Source organism: Myotis lucifugus, unplaced genomic scaffold (genome assembly GCF_000147115.1).
Source record: "Myotis lucifugus unplaced genomic scaffold, Myoluc2.0 scaffold_139, whole genome shotgun sequence".
In the NCBI taxonomy this organism is placed as follows: Eukaryota; Metazoa; Chordata; class Mammalia; order Chiroptera; family Vespertilionidae; genus Myotis; species Myotis lucifugus.
In genome coordinates this window covers 2,965,030-2,981,702 of record NW_005871187.1, presented here as the reverse complement: position 1 = coordinate 2,981,702, position 16,673 = coordinate 2,965,030, and positions in this window count along the sequence as shown.

The following is a 16,673-nucleotide window of genomic DNA, read 5'->3' as shown; positions in this document are numbered from 1 at the left end:
GCCAGGTTCAGCTTTTTTAAATAGCCAGAATATTTGCTATGTGAGTGACAAATAAGCACATGAAAAGATGTTCAACATTTTTATCACTAGGAAAATGCTAATAAAAACCACAATGAGATACCACTACATATCCACCAGATGGTTAAAATTAAAAAGACTAAAAACACGAAGTGTTGACAAGATGTAGAGTAATTGGAACCCTCTTAGAGTGCTGGTGAGAATGATATAGTCACTTTGGAAAACAGTTTGGCCATTTCTTATAAAGTTAAATATTTATCAACCCTGTAACCCAATGACCTCACTCCTAAATATTTATCTAAGAGAAATAAAAACATGCTCACATAAGCTGTTGTCATACACATTCATGATAGCGTTATTTATGATAGATAAAGCCTGGAAACAACCCAAATATCTATCAGTTGGTAAATGGATAAACAAACTGTGGTACATCCAAGGAGTGAAAAACTACTCAATAATGAAAAGCAAGAAATGATTGATACATGCAACCATATTAATAAATCTCAAAAGCATTATGGTAAATAAAAGAAGCCAGAAACAAACGACAATATATCAGATTATTTCATTTACATGAAAAACTAGAAAAGGCAAAACTGTAATAATAGAAAGCAGATCACTAGTTGCCAGGGGCCAGAGGTGAAGGAAGGGATTGACTATAAAGGAACATGAGTGAGCCCGAGCCGGTTTGGCTCAGGGGATAGAGCGTCGGCCTGTGGACTGAAGAGTCCCAGGTTCGATTCTGGTCATATGCCCGGGTTGTGGGCTCCATCCCCAGTAGGGGGTGTGCAGGAGGCAGCCGAGCAATGATTCGCTCTCATCATTGATGTTTCTATCTCTCCCTCTCCCTTCCTCTCTGAAATCAATTTTAAAAAAGGAAAATGAGTGATTAAAATATTCTATATCATGATTATGATGGTGGTGACTGCTGAATATACTCTTTTAAAGCTGTACACATAAAATTAATGAATTTTATTATATGTTATTCTACTTCAATAGTGTTCATTTTAAAAAGTAGTGAGGTTTAAGACTTAACATGTACTAGTTTGTTTCCTTGTATCTATTCTCAGTTCCGTGGCATGAATACCTGTAAATGCAATAATTTGGAGAGCATCTGAAAATGCACTCAGACTTGCTTATGGGCAATTACTTTCTCCTTTATTTTCCAGAAGAAAAAAAAAGATCTATAGGAGAGGGAAAGATGCAACTATAAAAATAATCCTATTTTAAACCCAGTGGAGTATCTTAAAACAATTTTCTACAGCATATATTTGAATATTAGAGCTAAGTTAAAGTTTGATAAGTATAATGCAGAGGCCAGGTAATATCACTCATCTTTTGAGTTTAAATAACCTTGACTTCCAAAATCCTATGGGGACCCTAAAGCCCATTAACAAGTAACTAGGCAGGGGGGTGGTATTCTTCTCCTCCTCCTCCTCCTCCTCCTCCTTCTCTCACCCCAGGATATTTTCCCCATTGATTTTTAGAAAAAGTAGAAGGGGCGGGGGAGAGAAACATGGACATGACAGAAACACATTGATTGGTTGCCTCCCACACTGGGCTGTGGATTGAACCTGCAACTGAGATACATGCCCTGGGAATCAAACCATGACCCTTCAGTCCACAGGCCAGTGCTCTGATCACTGAGCAAAACTGGCCAGAGCAACATTCTTAATGTCCTTTTACCAACCCACCTCCCCAGTCAACTCCCCAGACTCCAGCCTCCTGCTCCTCTGTCCAAATCCCTCCCTGCCTTGCCCTCTATGAGGAACGCAATTTCTTACTTATGTGGTTATTTTTAAAAGGTATATATATATAGTAGTTAAGCAGTAACTTTGCTTTAATGTATCTCAAATATGTCATCATGGCCCCCTCTTTCTTAGAAAAGCAGCTTAAGAAGGTATTTTTTCTCCTAGAGAACAGAACCAAAATACACTTGCACCTTGCTTCAGAAAGAAGACATTTTCATTCCCTGAGCCAGCTTAGAGGCTGGGTAAGAACATGGGTTCTGGAGCCACACTGCTCATGCTCGTGGCCCAGTTCCTCCACGGACTAGCTGTGGAACCCTGGGCGACTTTCTGACCGCCCTGTGCCTGAGAGTCTCCATATGTGAAATGAGGACAGTAAGAGATCCAGGCTCCTAGCGTTCTTTTTTTTTTTTTAAATATATTTCTTTATTGATTTCAGAGAGGAAGGGAGAAGGAGAGAGATAGAAACATCAATGATAAGAGAGAATCATGGATTGGCTGCCTCCTGCACACCCCACACTGGGGCTGGAGCCCGCAACTCAGGCATGTGCCCTTGGCTGGAATCGAACCTGGGACCCTTCAGTCCACAGGCCGATGCTCTATCCACTGAGCCAAGCCGGCTAGGGCCTAGCGTTCTTCTTAAGCTGAACAACTGGCCACGTACAGCACATAAGCTTAGTGCTTGAGGCGTAGTAAGCTGCTCTCCATAAACGTAAGCCATCATTATTGTAATTAGGTAAGTTACGCAATTTATCCAAAAGTACAAACAACTGGAAAAATTAGAAGCTGATCTCAGGGTTTCTCAAAACTGGAATAAACGATGAACCAGTTCTTCCCCTGCTGTACCATATATACGTACCGGGAACAAATTAACCAGAATGATAAAGTGTTCCAGTTTGCTGTGTCCTTCCTGGTTTTCTTAAGGGCCTGTGATTGAGTCTTGAAAGAAAGAAACAGCCTTTGAAACAAGCATGAACAAGACTGTTAACAATCGTTACTCATTTTGGAGATGTGAGCAGCTGAGATGAAACAAATGAATTCACACAGAGAGAATGTGTTTGAATGTCTTCTTGCCTAGAGAAAAAGAGAAACTCATCATAACCTTTCTATTGTTCATCATGGGTGGACTTTCCTCAGACTCTAACCTGAATGAATCATTTGTTCCAGAGGAAATGGCATGGTTTTGTTTTTTGTTTTTGTCTGGAAGTTATTTTAAACACATGACATGTCTTTAGCCCCAAATTCAGTCCCTTGTTTATCTTCAGGTATAGATAATCTTAAAGACGAAGATCAGTAGCTAAAAAATGTTTTTAACATACTAAATTGGTCATAAAATCATAAATGTTATATAGTTTCATGCAGTATTTATTGATTAATTAACCTGTTAAGTCAGGTTTGGCTTTAATTTTGAAATTTAATAAACTAGTGATTTTTAGTCCATTTTTTCAGAAGTATAGTGCTTAATTGTATTAGTAATAAATAGTACAAGCATTTAATTCCAAGGTTGTTTTATTTTTTGACAAACTGAGTTCAGAGTTTTAGGTTTCCTGGACTATTTTAAAACTTAGAAGCTATAGAAGCAAAAAAAAAAAATCAAATAGGGAGCATTTTAACTACACAAATTCATGAAAAGGAAACAAAAAATAAAAAGCCTTCCAGAAGTATGATTCTAGGGATTTGAAGGAAGGAATCATATTTGAAAATGCGTCATAAATTACAAGGCTCTTCGATTACATGAGCTTTTTCTCAGGAGTCCTGTGTTAGAAAATCTATTGAGATAGATTTCAACTAAGATGTCACCTTGTTATTTTTCACATTGTTCTTACCTTGGTATTGTAATAATTAATCAGTCTCATGGATTCAATATATGTTTGTTTAATATCCGCTTTAAGTCAGATGCACTGTCTGTTGAGGCATATTCTTTCAATCAAAGAATATTTATTGAGGCACCATTCTAGGAGCCAGGGATATCGTAGTGAACAGAACAGCAAAGCCCCTGCCTTCATGGACCCTATATTCCAGTCCAAGCAGAGAACTCAAAAATAGACGGAAAAAAAAAACGGTGAATATGTCAAGGATGATAAATGCTCTGAGGACAAATAGAGCAGGATGTGCCAGTGCTGGGTCTGTAGCCTTCCATTCGGGCCTCTGTAAGAACAGGGTGGTGGGTGCTGCCCCTACAGGCTAAGCACAGCCTCTGTGTTAGCCCCTGTCTGCATGAGTTCATCCAGCAGGAGGCACTGCGGGAGACCAGGGCAGGAAGGAGGGAGAAGCTGGATGTCTCTCTCTCTCCCTCCTGTGACAGCATCTAAGTGGGAGCAGTCTCTTCAGGGTCCAGCATCTGCCACAACCACTGTGGTTCCTGCTTTGGCCAGGTGATGCGGATGCCTTTCTCCTGCCCTGGAGGGCGACTGGTGGTTTCCTACTATTTCTAACTTCTGGGTTGCTTCACTGCCTCCTCTGGCTTCTCAGCCTCTTCCATCACTCATAGCACTAACTTCCTGTATGAAATCCACCCCCACCCCCCCACCCCCCATTTCAAACACTCAGAATGATTTTGGTTTTTCTATTGATACTTGACTAATACTCTTGGTAAAGAGATAGAGAGGAAGTAATAGATGTGGGGTGTTCTGGGATGCATTAGAGCTTTTAGTGAAGATCTGAGACTTAATTCTGAAGGAAACAAGCAAACCATATATGGGGGAAAGGAGTTCCAGGAGGAAGGGTTCAGTGCAAAGGGTCTGAGGCTCCATTAAAGAACAGTAAAGAGCCTCCTCAGACCAGGGAGAAATTGGGGGCGGGGGTGGGGTGAGGGGAAGGAGGCAAATTTGGGGAAGTGGCAGGGAGACACATCATGTGAGGCTGTGTAGGTCACATGTAGAGTTTAGATTCCAGAGATATTTAAGAAGAGAAACAAGATTATTACTTGGCTTGTATTTTAAACGAATCCCACTGGCCATTCTGAGGACAATAAGCTATAGGGGAGGGGGAAGAGCAGAAACAGTGGCTACATTAGGCAGCGACTGCAGCAGTGAGGAGGTGGCAGCAGTGAGACACAGTCTGAGGATGGATTTGAAGGTAGGACAACAGGATCTGCTGATTGATTGGATGTGTCATGTGATATAAAGAGAGGAGTTGAGTGTAACCCAACTCTTTTTTTCCTGAACAACTGGAAGAATGGAGTGTCCATTCATGGAGGTGATTGAGTCTGGGGAAAGCAACCTTGAGGAGAAAATCAGCAGCTGGATCCATGGGTCTGAGGTTCTGAGGAGCCTGAGCATGGGGCATAAACCGGGGAATTGTCATCGTGTAGACACACGGTTGGGTTAGGTCATCTAGGCAGTGATCCAGGTAAAGACAAGAAGAAATTGAGAAGGGATCCCTAGTCCAGCGGTAGCCAACCTTTCAGACCTCACAGACCACCAGTGGTCCATGGACCACCAGTTGCAGACCACTGCCCTAGTCCATTAATGTGAAACTTTATAAAATCAAGATTAAAGATAAACTGTGTTGTACATTTTACTTGATCTTCACAACAATTTTTCTTTTTTGTTTTATTTCATTTTTTAATCCTTATTGTTGAAAGTATTATAGATCTCTCCTTTTCCCCCCTATTAACCCTCTCCACCATGCTTCTGCCCTGTCCCCAAGCCTTCCCTCACTAGTGTGTATCCATGGGCTATGTATATCTATCCTATATAATAAAAGGGTAATATGCAAATCGACCAGATGGTGGAACAACCAGTCACTATGACGCATACTGAGCATCAGGGGTCAGATGCTCAATGCAGGAGCTGTCCCCTGGTGGTCAGTGCGCTCCCACAGGGGGAGCACTGCTCAGCCACAAGCCAGGCTGATGGCTGGTGAGCACAGTGGCAGTGGCTGGAGCCTCTCCTGCATCCACGGCAGAACCAAGGTTGTCCAACTGCAGCTTAGGGCCGCTCCCACAGGGAGCGGGCCTAAGCCGTCAGTCGGACATCCCCCCAGGGCTCGCAGACTGCTAAAGGGTGCAGGCCGGGCTAAGAGGATCCCCCCCTTCCAGTGCACAAATGTTGTGCACCAGGCCTCTAGTATATACATAAAAGGCTAAGTGACCATTTGACCAGCCAACTGGCTGGTACCTATGACACGCACTGACCACCAGGGGCCGAATGCTCAACGCAGGAGCTGCTGCACTGCAGTGACTTGGCAGCAGTGGTTTTGGGGTGATGCACCCTGGAACCAGAGAGGAGGGAGCCAGATTCCTCGCAGGCCACACGATTCCTCCTTCGGCCATGGGTTATGTTGTTCCTGGGCACTGTCGCCCCAAATCTGGCTTACCGCACACTTGTGTTTGCATCCCACACCCTGTACAACAGCAACTTTGCAGGGTGCCCTCTCACACTCCGAGACCTCTCAGGGCATGTTGAAGAGCTGGTTTTAGCCCGATCCCCACAGGCCAGACTGAGGCACCCCACCTGCTGGAAGGGCCCTGCTCACTCCGCAGACACCCTTTGAGCCGTGGCACCGCCCCAGGAATTCTAATTCATTTCCTTTCAATGTGCACGAATCCATGCACCGGGCCACTAATATGCATATAAGTTCTTTGGTTACTCTCTTCCCACCTACCCTCTTCCCTCTGAACAAAACAGACCCACAGCAATTCTCTTTATGCACCTGAGGACACTCTTCCTGGTATTCATTCTCCATGCTGTGTACCAGTGACCTCCTTACTCACCCTGCACTTACCACACTCTTAAGGTCTTTTGTAGATTCTCCAAGCCAGGGTGAGCACATCTTGCAGAATGAGGAAAGATGGGCAAGAGGGCACTAGCCCCTAACTTCCAAGATTTAAACAAAGCAGAACTCTCAAAAGTACATGAAATAAATCTATGGCAACAATGTACATCGTGGTCTTATATAATACACATACAAAACGATCATACATTTTTCATTAATGTGGGAAAATTTATAAAATGAGAAAACTTCCCTCATGCCATCCTGAGGAGGGACCTGTTGTCTACGATGTAGGAGGATCTGCCCCACCTCCTTGCTCAATAATCTGCAAGCTGACTTTATGGCCTTGTGGGCTACGGAGACTTTATTTTAATGAGCATTGTAAACTTATTGACTTTTTTTCTATAAAAATGAATCTTTTTTTAAGAAACAAAACAAGAGTAAATTTTAAAATATTAAATTAGAGGCAACATTTCTTTAAAATATATATATATAATTTGATCATTTTCTACCTCAGGCATCGCATTCAAATTAGGAAAGCATCCTGCTAACTCCCTGGGGCAAGAACACATTATCAAAATGGAGTGCCTACCCTGTTAAATCAGATAAGGGGAAATGAATTCCTATATTTTAAAGCCCTACCCTGGCCAATGTTGTTCAGTGGTTAGAGCACCAGACTGCACACCAAAGTGTCTTAGGTTTGATTCCGGTCAAGGTCACGCTCCTGGGTTATAGGTTTGCTCCCTGCCCCTATCCCCGGTTGGGGTGTGTGTGAGGCAACCAATCGATGTGTGTCTCTCTCTCTCCCCCTCCTTCCCTCCCTCCCTTCCACTCTCTCTAAAAAGCAATGGAAAACATATCCTCAGGTGAGTACTAAAAGAAAAAAAAAAGAAGCCCTTATATCTTATATTCACTATTAAAAATGCTTATCTCCAAGCTAGTTATATAAGGGTTCTTTAAATAATCGCAATAGCAGTGACCATTTACTAAACAATATCCTGGTCACTATATGGTATCTCATTTATCCTTGTAACAATCCTATGCGGGTATTTTAAAATACTGTTGCACTTTATAAAGAAAGAAGTGAGTTTTAGAGAGATGATTTTTCTTGCCCAAGTCCTAGGATAAATGTTAAGCTCCAAATCCTGTCTCCATAAGCTCCGTATTCACATTCTAGTCTACTCATGAAACATGGCTGTTCCAACACTCTATCATACCCCGCACTCAGCACCATTCAAAGCAAACAAACAGAACAAAACCCCCTTGTGCATCTATCACTTTACCTACAAGAAGCTGACTTTCCTGCGCACCCTGACTTGCAGCAGCACCGGCAGGTCCCATTGCAATGTGCTTCCTGGTTCTTCTGCAATATGTTTCACCAAGGCTCTGATTTCACGACTGTTGTGGTTTATTTCCTTAATGGGTATAACGGGAAAGGAAGGAACACAGTGCATTCCTCATTAAGCAAGCGTACGACACACCAAGTGACAAGAGATAGGAACCCAGGTTATGCCAGACCCAGGGGTGCCCGTGTCCTTCCAGGAAGATACTCCTGCTGAATGCAGGTGTCTGTCAGAGTAATAAAAATACTGGCTGGCAAATTATTTGCAAGGAACTACAGATGCAAAGTATGACAAACTGACAAAGCTTGTACTTCACTGGTTATTTTCACACCTAAGGTATTATTTGGTTCTCAAGATAACCCTGGGAGGTGAGAAAGGAAATACTGGTGTGATAAATCTGATAAATCCATTCTCTGCCTAAGAAAGCTAAGATGCACAATGAGTTTCTAACAAAGACGGAACTTCTATTTAGGTGCCCTGGCTGGTGGTTCTGTGCTCTTTTGACTACTACTCTTTCCTCTATAATATTCTTTGCCTTTCCAGCTTCTCTTTTGTTGTTATTGCTGATGATGGTAATTTGTTTTAGTCTTAACTGACCACCTTCCTACATGTAGGAACTATGCCTTAGGCATATTTATATTCAGTAGAGTGTATAATTCCTAGGAGGCCTCAAGGAATTGCATTAGATTGAAATAAATGACCTCACGCCTCATGGTCACACTGTCATGATCTTGTTTAGGCCTTCATGTTCCCGGCATTGATTCCATCAGACACAAGCCTGGGTACCAGTGGTGGTTTGGGGAATATTACAATCCAACTCACTGCTTTGCATCATCTGAAAGGAGCATTCATTAACTTAACCTTTAACACCCAGAGACATAGCTGCCAGTCACGTCAAGGATTATAAGAAAGCAGGCCTTAGTGGGAGCAAAGGTTCACAAGATCACGGAGCTGCAGCATCCTTGACCTATCACCCATATGCACAGCTGGTTTGTTAACCTGCGTGACCAAGATGCTGATGATTCCTGGCGAGGCTGCAAGGCCAGTCCTGACCGTCACCCGGTTGGTGGGGACAGTCCTGATGCTCTCCCAGCACTGCCTTCCCCTCTCCCTAAGCTGGGCCTCTCCACCAGCTAACCCTGAGCCCCTGCTCTCAGGCAGAGCCCTGGCAGCCTCCCAACTCCTCTCACACTGAGAACTGTCCACTTTCTCCCTGGTTGCTGAACCTGGGCTGGGTGGGAGTTGAACTTGGACTGCTAGTTCCTCTTTTTCTTAATCTCCATTTCGGCTTTTCTTGGCCTTGACCTCCCATTGGGGTAAAGCTTGATCCTGGCTCTTCCCTTCATTCCCTTGAGGGAACCTAAAAGTATCATTGGCTGATGTTGTGTCACTTCTGACATCCGGTCTGAGTCTTCTAGGCCGTCTTCTGCTGCTGACCCTGAAACTGACCCCTCTGTTGAGAGAGAAGTGATAATTGAGCTCTTCTCACTGGTCTCCAGGACCCTCAAGGGGAAATTCTTCAGTATCTGTGGAGAAGGGAGCCCCTTTTCTCCTGGAAAACACAATGTGTTTGACCATGTCTTTCCTAGAGCATGATTCTGAATCCTGACGCATGCCTTGGTCCAGCTGCTGAGCAGAACACCGTGGACTGGGTGGTCTAAACAACAAACACTTATTTCTCAAGGTTCTGGAGGCTGGGAGAGCAGCATGGTCAGTTCTGGGTGAGGGTTCTCCTCCTGGCTATGTCCTCACATCGCCTTTTCTTCGTGTTTGCGCTCAGGAGAGATCTCTTTCCGCAGGGGCATGAATCCCATCCTCAGGGCCCCACTCTCATGACCTAATATAAACCTCATTATCTCCCAAAGGCCCTACCTCCAAACATCATAACAGTTGGAGTTAGAATTTCCACATAGGAATGGGGGGGTGGGGGGACACACAAACACTTAGCCCCTAGCAACGCACAATTGAAATCACTTGGGGAGCTTCTTACATTTCTAATAATTGGGCTCCTCTACCCCAGACAATAAAGTCAGAATCTCAGGAGGGTGGAAGCCTGACATTCTCATGTCTAACTAGCCCCCAGGTAACCATGGCCCACAGACTTTAAGGGGCACCGACTTTCTAAAACAGTGCTTCCCAAACGTTAGTGAGCATCAAAACTACCTAGAGGGCTTCTTAAAACACAGACTGTAGACTCTGATTCAGTGGGTCTAGGGTGGGGGCCTGATAATCTGCATTTCTAACAAGTCCCCGGGTGATGTTGATGAGCTGGACTGGAGACCACACTTTACAAATCACTGTACTGAGCACTGCCTCCCCGCCCCCACCCCCCCCCCCCCCCAACAAAAAAAAAACCTGGCGGTGCCTTTCTGCCCTTCTTACTCCTCTGTGGCTCTCCTGGTGAAGAGAAAGCAAGGGGAGCAGAAAACCAGACCAGGCAACAGAGGCAGAGGGCTCCCATCACTTGGATGGTTCTTGGGTCTGGCTCCCTCAACCCAACTTCAGGCTTTGGGTTCAGGCCGCCAGCCTCCACGTAACAGTCCCCATTTGTGTGCCACGAGTTTACCAAACAGGAGCCAGCCTCACATTCACTCGGCTTCCTGCGAAGCAGGCACCCAACTTTCAAGGAAAACAGGCAACTCCCTTGGGCGGCCCTGGAGTTCTGGGACACGGGAGTGAGTGATTAAAGTCAGTTATGAAATATCTTTCCCAGAAAGCATCAACACCCACCTGAACTCCGAGGGTTCAGGAATCGATTTGCAGCATCAAGATCTTCATTAACTCAATTTTTAAAAAAGCACCTGGAAGTGGAACTTGCTACCAAGAATAGTCTGAGGACAGAGATGGCATTTTTCTCTCTAGAGTGAGACATGACTGGCTGGTGAGGAGAATGGGAAGTGCCTGATTGTACACGAATTCCCAATGTATTCTTCTTGCTGAGAGAGGATTGCCATCATTCACTTCATCTATTTTGACCCCTTGGGCTCCGCGTGGAAGAAGGAGAGGGCAAAGTAAATACATGTCCAGCAGTGTGTGACACCCAGCGCAGTGAGAGTAACTAGCCAAAGCTGGTGCTAACTGGGCTTGGATACAGCCGTTACCAAAGAGGTAATTCCATCAGGGAAAGTCAAGCCCCCATTTCTAGACCTTGACAGAAACCAGTTTCCACAAATCTCCACGGAGTTATTAGGAAGGAAACATCAGGCTTGGCCATCGAGAAAACACTCAGACCAATGACCAGAAAGGGAATAAAATCAGATCACAGAACTAGACATCCTGGGTTCTCTCTCTCCTAAACACAGAACTAATTTGCTCTCTCTCAACCTTTCATGCAATTCATCCTCAATTAAGTGGACCCAGTATGTCAGGTCTGGTTTTCACAATTATCCGAATTTAAAACTTGGAATCTTAAGCATTTAAAATCCTCCATGCACCACCTAGTGATAAGTTGAGTGAGCTGCGAATGTGTTCTTACATCTATCCTGTTTAATAAAGGGGAAATGCAAACATACACCCCTGCTGCCGTGTTTCTCTCATTTTAATGTGCATAAGAATCACCTAGGCCAGTGGTCAGCAAACTCATTAGTCAACAGAGCCAAATATCAACAATACAACGACTGAAATTTCTTTTCTTTTTTTTTTTTGAAATTTCTTTTGAGAGCCAAATTTTTTAAACTTAAACTATATAGGTAGGTACATTGTTATTAACTTAATTAGGGTACTCCTAAGCTGGCCTTTGCTAAAAACGTCCTCAATCTGATTGAGGTACGCTTGCTGAGGTCAACCCCTTCCAACTCTCCCATCCACACTCGTCTTGTATACTTGTTTCGTCTATCTCCTTTCTGAAAACCAACTTCTGCGCGTGGGCCACGAAGTTTCAATCGCACTGTACGTGCACACCCGCACGTGGTATTTTGTGGAAGAGCCACACTCAAGGGGCCAAAGAGCCGCATGTGGCTCGGGAGCCACGGTTTGCCGACCACTGACCTAGGCCCTAGGGAGCTTGGTAAAATGCAGATTGTGATGCAAGACAGCCTTGGGGAGGGCCTGAGATTCTCCATTTCTAAGGAGCTCCTAGGGCAGAGGTTCTCAACATGTGGGTCACGACCCCTTTGGGGGTCGAACAACCCTTTCACAGGGGTCACCTAAGACCATCGGAAAACACATATATAATTACATATTGTTTTTGTGATTAATCACTATGCTTTAATTATGTTCAATTTGTAACAATGAAAATACATCCTGCATATCAGATATTTACATTATGATTCATAACAGTAGCAAAATTACAGTTATGAAGTAGCAACAAAAATAATTTTATGGTTGGGGGTCACCACAACATGAGGAGCTGTATTAAAGGGTCGAGGCATTAGGAAGGTTGAGAACCACTGTCCTAAAGGATGTCTTGCTGAGGTTCTCCAAACAGCACTTTGAGCAAAAAAGACCTGTTCCACCTGACCTCGTGTTTTAAATTATAATGCAAACACTAAAGTTTTGAGAGAAAACATGGGGAAATTTTTTAACATTTTTTTTCCTTTCTACCTAAGCATAAACCCAGAAATTGCAATGGAAAAACTGAAAAATTTGATTAAATAAAAATTTAATTTTCTTCATGGTAAAAAAAAATACTATAATCAAGAAAAAAACCAGGAACAACATTTGCATCTGGAAAGAGATTGGTTCCTTCTTTAACATTGAAAGTTCTTTTAACATCAATAGGAAAATGATCACCAACTCAGGAGACAAAAATGGTCAAGTAACAGGAATAAACGGTTCACGGTGGAAAGAGGGCTTCCACATAAATCTATGCTCTATTTCTCACAATTAAAGAAATCAGATAAAAAGCATCAAGCTACTATTTTTAACTCTTAGATTGTCAGAGTTCTTTTTTTGCTTTTTAATGTCCTAACACGCAGTGATGAGCATATAGAATAAAAGACAGCTCATGGCCTGCGAGTACAGATGTCCACTATTGCAGTGGTTGGTGGGCAATTAAAATACACACATCTTTGATCTATCAATACTACTTCTAGAAACTTATTCTAATGATATATTTGCACAAATATACAAAGTTGAATATCCACAAACTATCACTGACACATTGTTTTTAATTATAAATTACTGGAAATAACATGTACATAAAGGGCTGGTTATATAAATTATTATGTATCCATACAACTAAATACAATGCAAGCATTAAAAAGAACAATATGACATATTGTTGATATAAAAAAGATTTCAAGAACTGTATCACAATTAAAAATATTTGCTCCATGCAAGACCCTATTAAGAGGATAAAGAAATAAACTACAGACAGACTGGGAGAAAATATTTACAAAACACATATCGGACAAAGGCTCAATTTTTAAAAAAATCCAATTAGGAAATGGGAGAAGGATATAAAGAGACAATTCACAAAGGAAGCTATATAGATAGCAAAAAAACATAGGAAATGATATTCAATGTAGCCATTAATTAAATGCAAATTAAGACCACAATGAGATATCACTACATCTATTAGAATAGTTGAAATGAAAAATAGTGACAATACTAAATGCTGGAAATATGGAGAAATTATTCTCTCCTACATTGCTGGTGGGAATGTAAAATGCTATGATTAAGAAATTAGTTTGGCAGTATTTAAAAAAAAATTAAACATACACTTGTAAAAACCAGCAATTACACTCCTGGACATTTATACCAGAGGAACGTAAAGTAATATTCACACAAAACCAGTAAATTATTGTTACAGCAGCTTTATTTATAAAATAAAGCCAAAAACTAAAAACAACCAAAATGTCTCTCAACAATCAAAGGTGAATGGCTAACCCAACTGCAGTGCATGCATACCATGGAACTACTCAGCAATTACAAGGAATGAATTACTAATACACACAACTTGGGCAAGTCTCAAAAAGACATTATGCTAAGTGGGAAAAAAGGCCAATCTCAAAAGTCACATACTACAAGATTCCATTTACATAGTATTCTTTAAATGACAAAATTACAAAAATGGAAAACAGATTACTTGTTATCAGAGTTCAGGGATGGAGAGAGGCTGAGAGTAAGAGAGCAGGTGCAGCCATCAAAGGATCCCACAAGGGAGATACTGATTTCAGTGGTGGTGAGTCTCCGTATGTGATAAAATGGTATAGAACAATATACAAACATTGGACCAATGTCAATTTATACTATAATTCTGTAAGATGTAAACATTGGGGAAACTGGGTGAAATGTACATGGACCCTCTCTGTTCTATCTTTGCAACTTCCTGTGAATCTATAATCATTTTAAACTATTTTTTTTATTAAAAAAAACAATCAAGTTAAATTAATATTTAACATTTGTGTATTGCAAAAAAAAAGCTTTACATACTAAAGGCAAGGTCAAGAATGTTGTGTAATATAATGCACTATTTTTTTTCTTTTAGAAAGGCTATATCCACCATTTCTTAAGTGAGATTCAAGAAACTAAGGAGAAGCTGCTTTGGGGCAGGTACTGAAACACTTTTAAAGGTGAAATTAACTGTTGTGCAGAGACAACAGGCATTAACAAGGACAAAACTGGGAAAATCAGAGCTTATGGTCACTGATAGTGAATGTCAGTTATTGTTATCTTTTTTCTTCCTTATATTTTTTATGTATCACATACAAAAACAGTTTATGGTGACTGGGAACTAACTTATTAGCACTGGCCCTCAGGTAAGGCACATGTGAATCGGGCCATGCATATTAATCAGCAGTTGAGAATGTGGAAAATTTGAAAGAGTGCCCAAAGCATTCCCATGCAGATATTTACAAGTCATGATCCTGGCCAAAAACAACAACTCATTTATGTCCTGCCAACCCTCAGTAGCAACCCTATCCACGTCTGCTTGCTAAGGCGTCCACTATAGACAAGTCTAATCCAGAAAGTTCTTTATGCTGAAATGAAGTTTACCTGCAGTGATTTCTCCCTATTAATCCTAGTTCTGAGCATGTCCTTCGTACTAAGATTTAATTGACGTGGTTTCAGCCAGTGTAACTGGACTTGCTGGTGTCCAATTAAGAACTAGTCCTTCCCTTCCAGTCAAGATGGAGGCATAGGCAAAATGTGGTACTCAAATTCTCCCACAACCACATCAGAATTACAACTAAACTATAGAACAACCATCGTTCAGAACCGCCTAAAATGTAGCTGAACAGAAGTCTTATAACTAAGGATGTAAAGAAGAAACCACATGAGTCAGGTAAGAGGGGTAGAGACAGAGGACAGGCTGGTTCCACCCCCACAAGTGGCAGATAAAAATCAGGAAGGATATCTCACCTGCAGATGTCCCCCCTGAGGAAGGAGGAGCCCCAGGCCCCCCACCCCAGGGTTCCAGTGCCAGAAGAGAAGTCCCCATAACTTCTGGCTGTGAAAACCAGCAAAGATTGTGGTTGAGTGAGACGGAGGAGTGCTGAAGTCCCAGGCATTCCTCTTAAAGCACTCATGCATAAACTTAGACTCAAAGACTTACTTTCTATGAGCTCCAGTGCTGGAGCAGCAGTTTGAAAGGTGCCAGGGACATACTGGTAGGAACTGAATTGTCTGGTACCAGGAGCAGCTTTCTCCCAGGCGGAAATGCTAGCAGAGGCAATTGTTCTTTGGCTCAGACCTCCCTCAACATATCTGAGTCTCCATAAACCTGGTGGAGACTCTGGCCTATTCAGGCTACCCTGGTGATTCCCTAAGACCCTGCCCTATCTAATGGGCCAGCCCACCCAAGCCATTTCCAGTGAATTTACATCCAGTGGCCTATCTTGGCTCATGCTTCCAACTTTTCTAAAATCTCTCAAATAAGCAGATTTGGCCTTGGCATGCCCCATACCTCTTGCTAAGTAGCTCTGGGCTCAGAACTAGCAACACCTGGCCATGGTTCACAACTTGGCCTCTCTCAGGCCCTCCAATCTAAGCACTAGTTACAACCATCTGCAAATTGCTTTGTGGCTCATTCTGGATAGCCCCAGGAAGGGCACAGACAGCAGCTGATCTTGGCCTGCACCTCCTGGGAAACCTTAGGGCCAGTGCACCCAGTGGACCTTGCCAAAGCACCACCAACCACATCCATGAACGACACACTCAAGGGGTGGACTCAGTGGGCACCAGAGTCTCACTGAAGTGAGTTCTGCTCTATGCCATCTGAGGTTGATCTGCCACAGTGTTCATGATCAGTCCTCGAAGCTGACTGGCCTGGAATCAATCCCTCCACTGACGTGTCAGGTGACCTGGGAGGCTGTGCCACCAGCCCCTACAAGACATCTACTCCATAAGGCTACTCAGCCAAGACTGGGAGACATAGCAGCTCTACCTAATACATAGTAGCCAACACAGGGAGGCAGCCAAATTGAGGAGACAAAGAAACACGTCCCACATGAAAGAACAGAACAAAACTCCAAAAAGAAAACTAAACAAAGTGGAGACAGCAATCCACCAGCTGCAAAGTTCAAAACACTGATTATAAGGGTGCTCAGTGGACTCAGGGAAAGAGAGGAAGAACTTAGTGAAAACTTCAACAAGAAATAGGAAACAAACATGGAGATAGAAAACATTTAAAAAAGTCAGAAATGGTATGCCTAGTGTTGCTCAGTGGTTGAAGAAATGAAGAATATAATAACCAAAATGAAGACTACGTTACAGAGAATCAACAGTAGAGTAGATGAAGCAGAGGATCAAATCAGTAATGGAAGAAAAGGAAGCAGAAAACATCTAATCAGAACAGCAAAAAGAACAAAGAATCAAAAAAAATGAGAATAGTTTAAGGAGTTTCTGGGACAACTTCAAGCATACCAATCATATCATGGGGTTGCTGGAAGAAGAAAAGAGAGAGCAA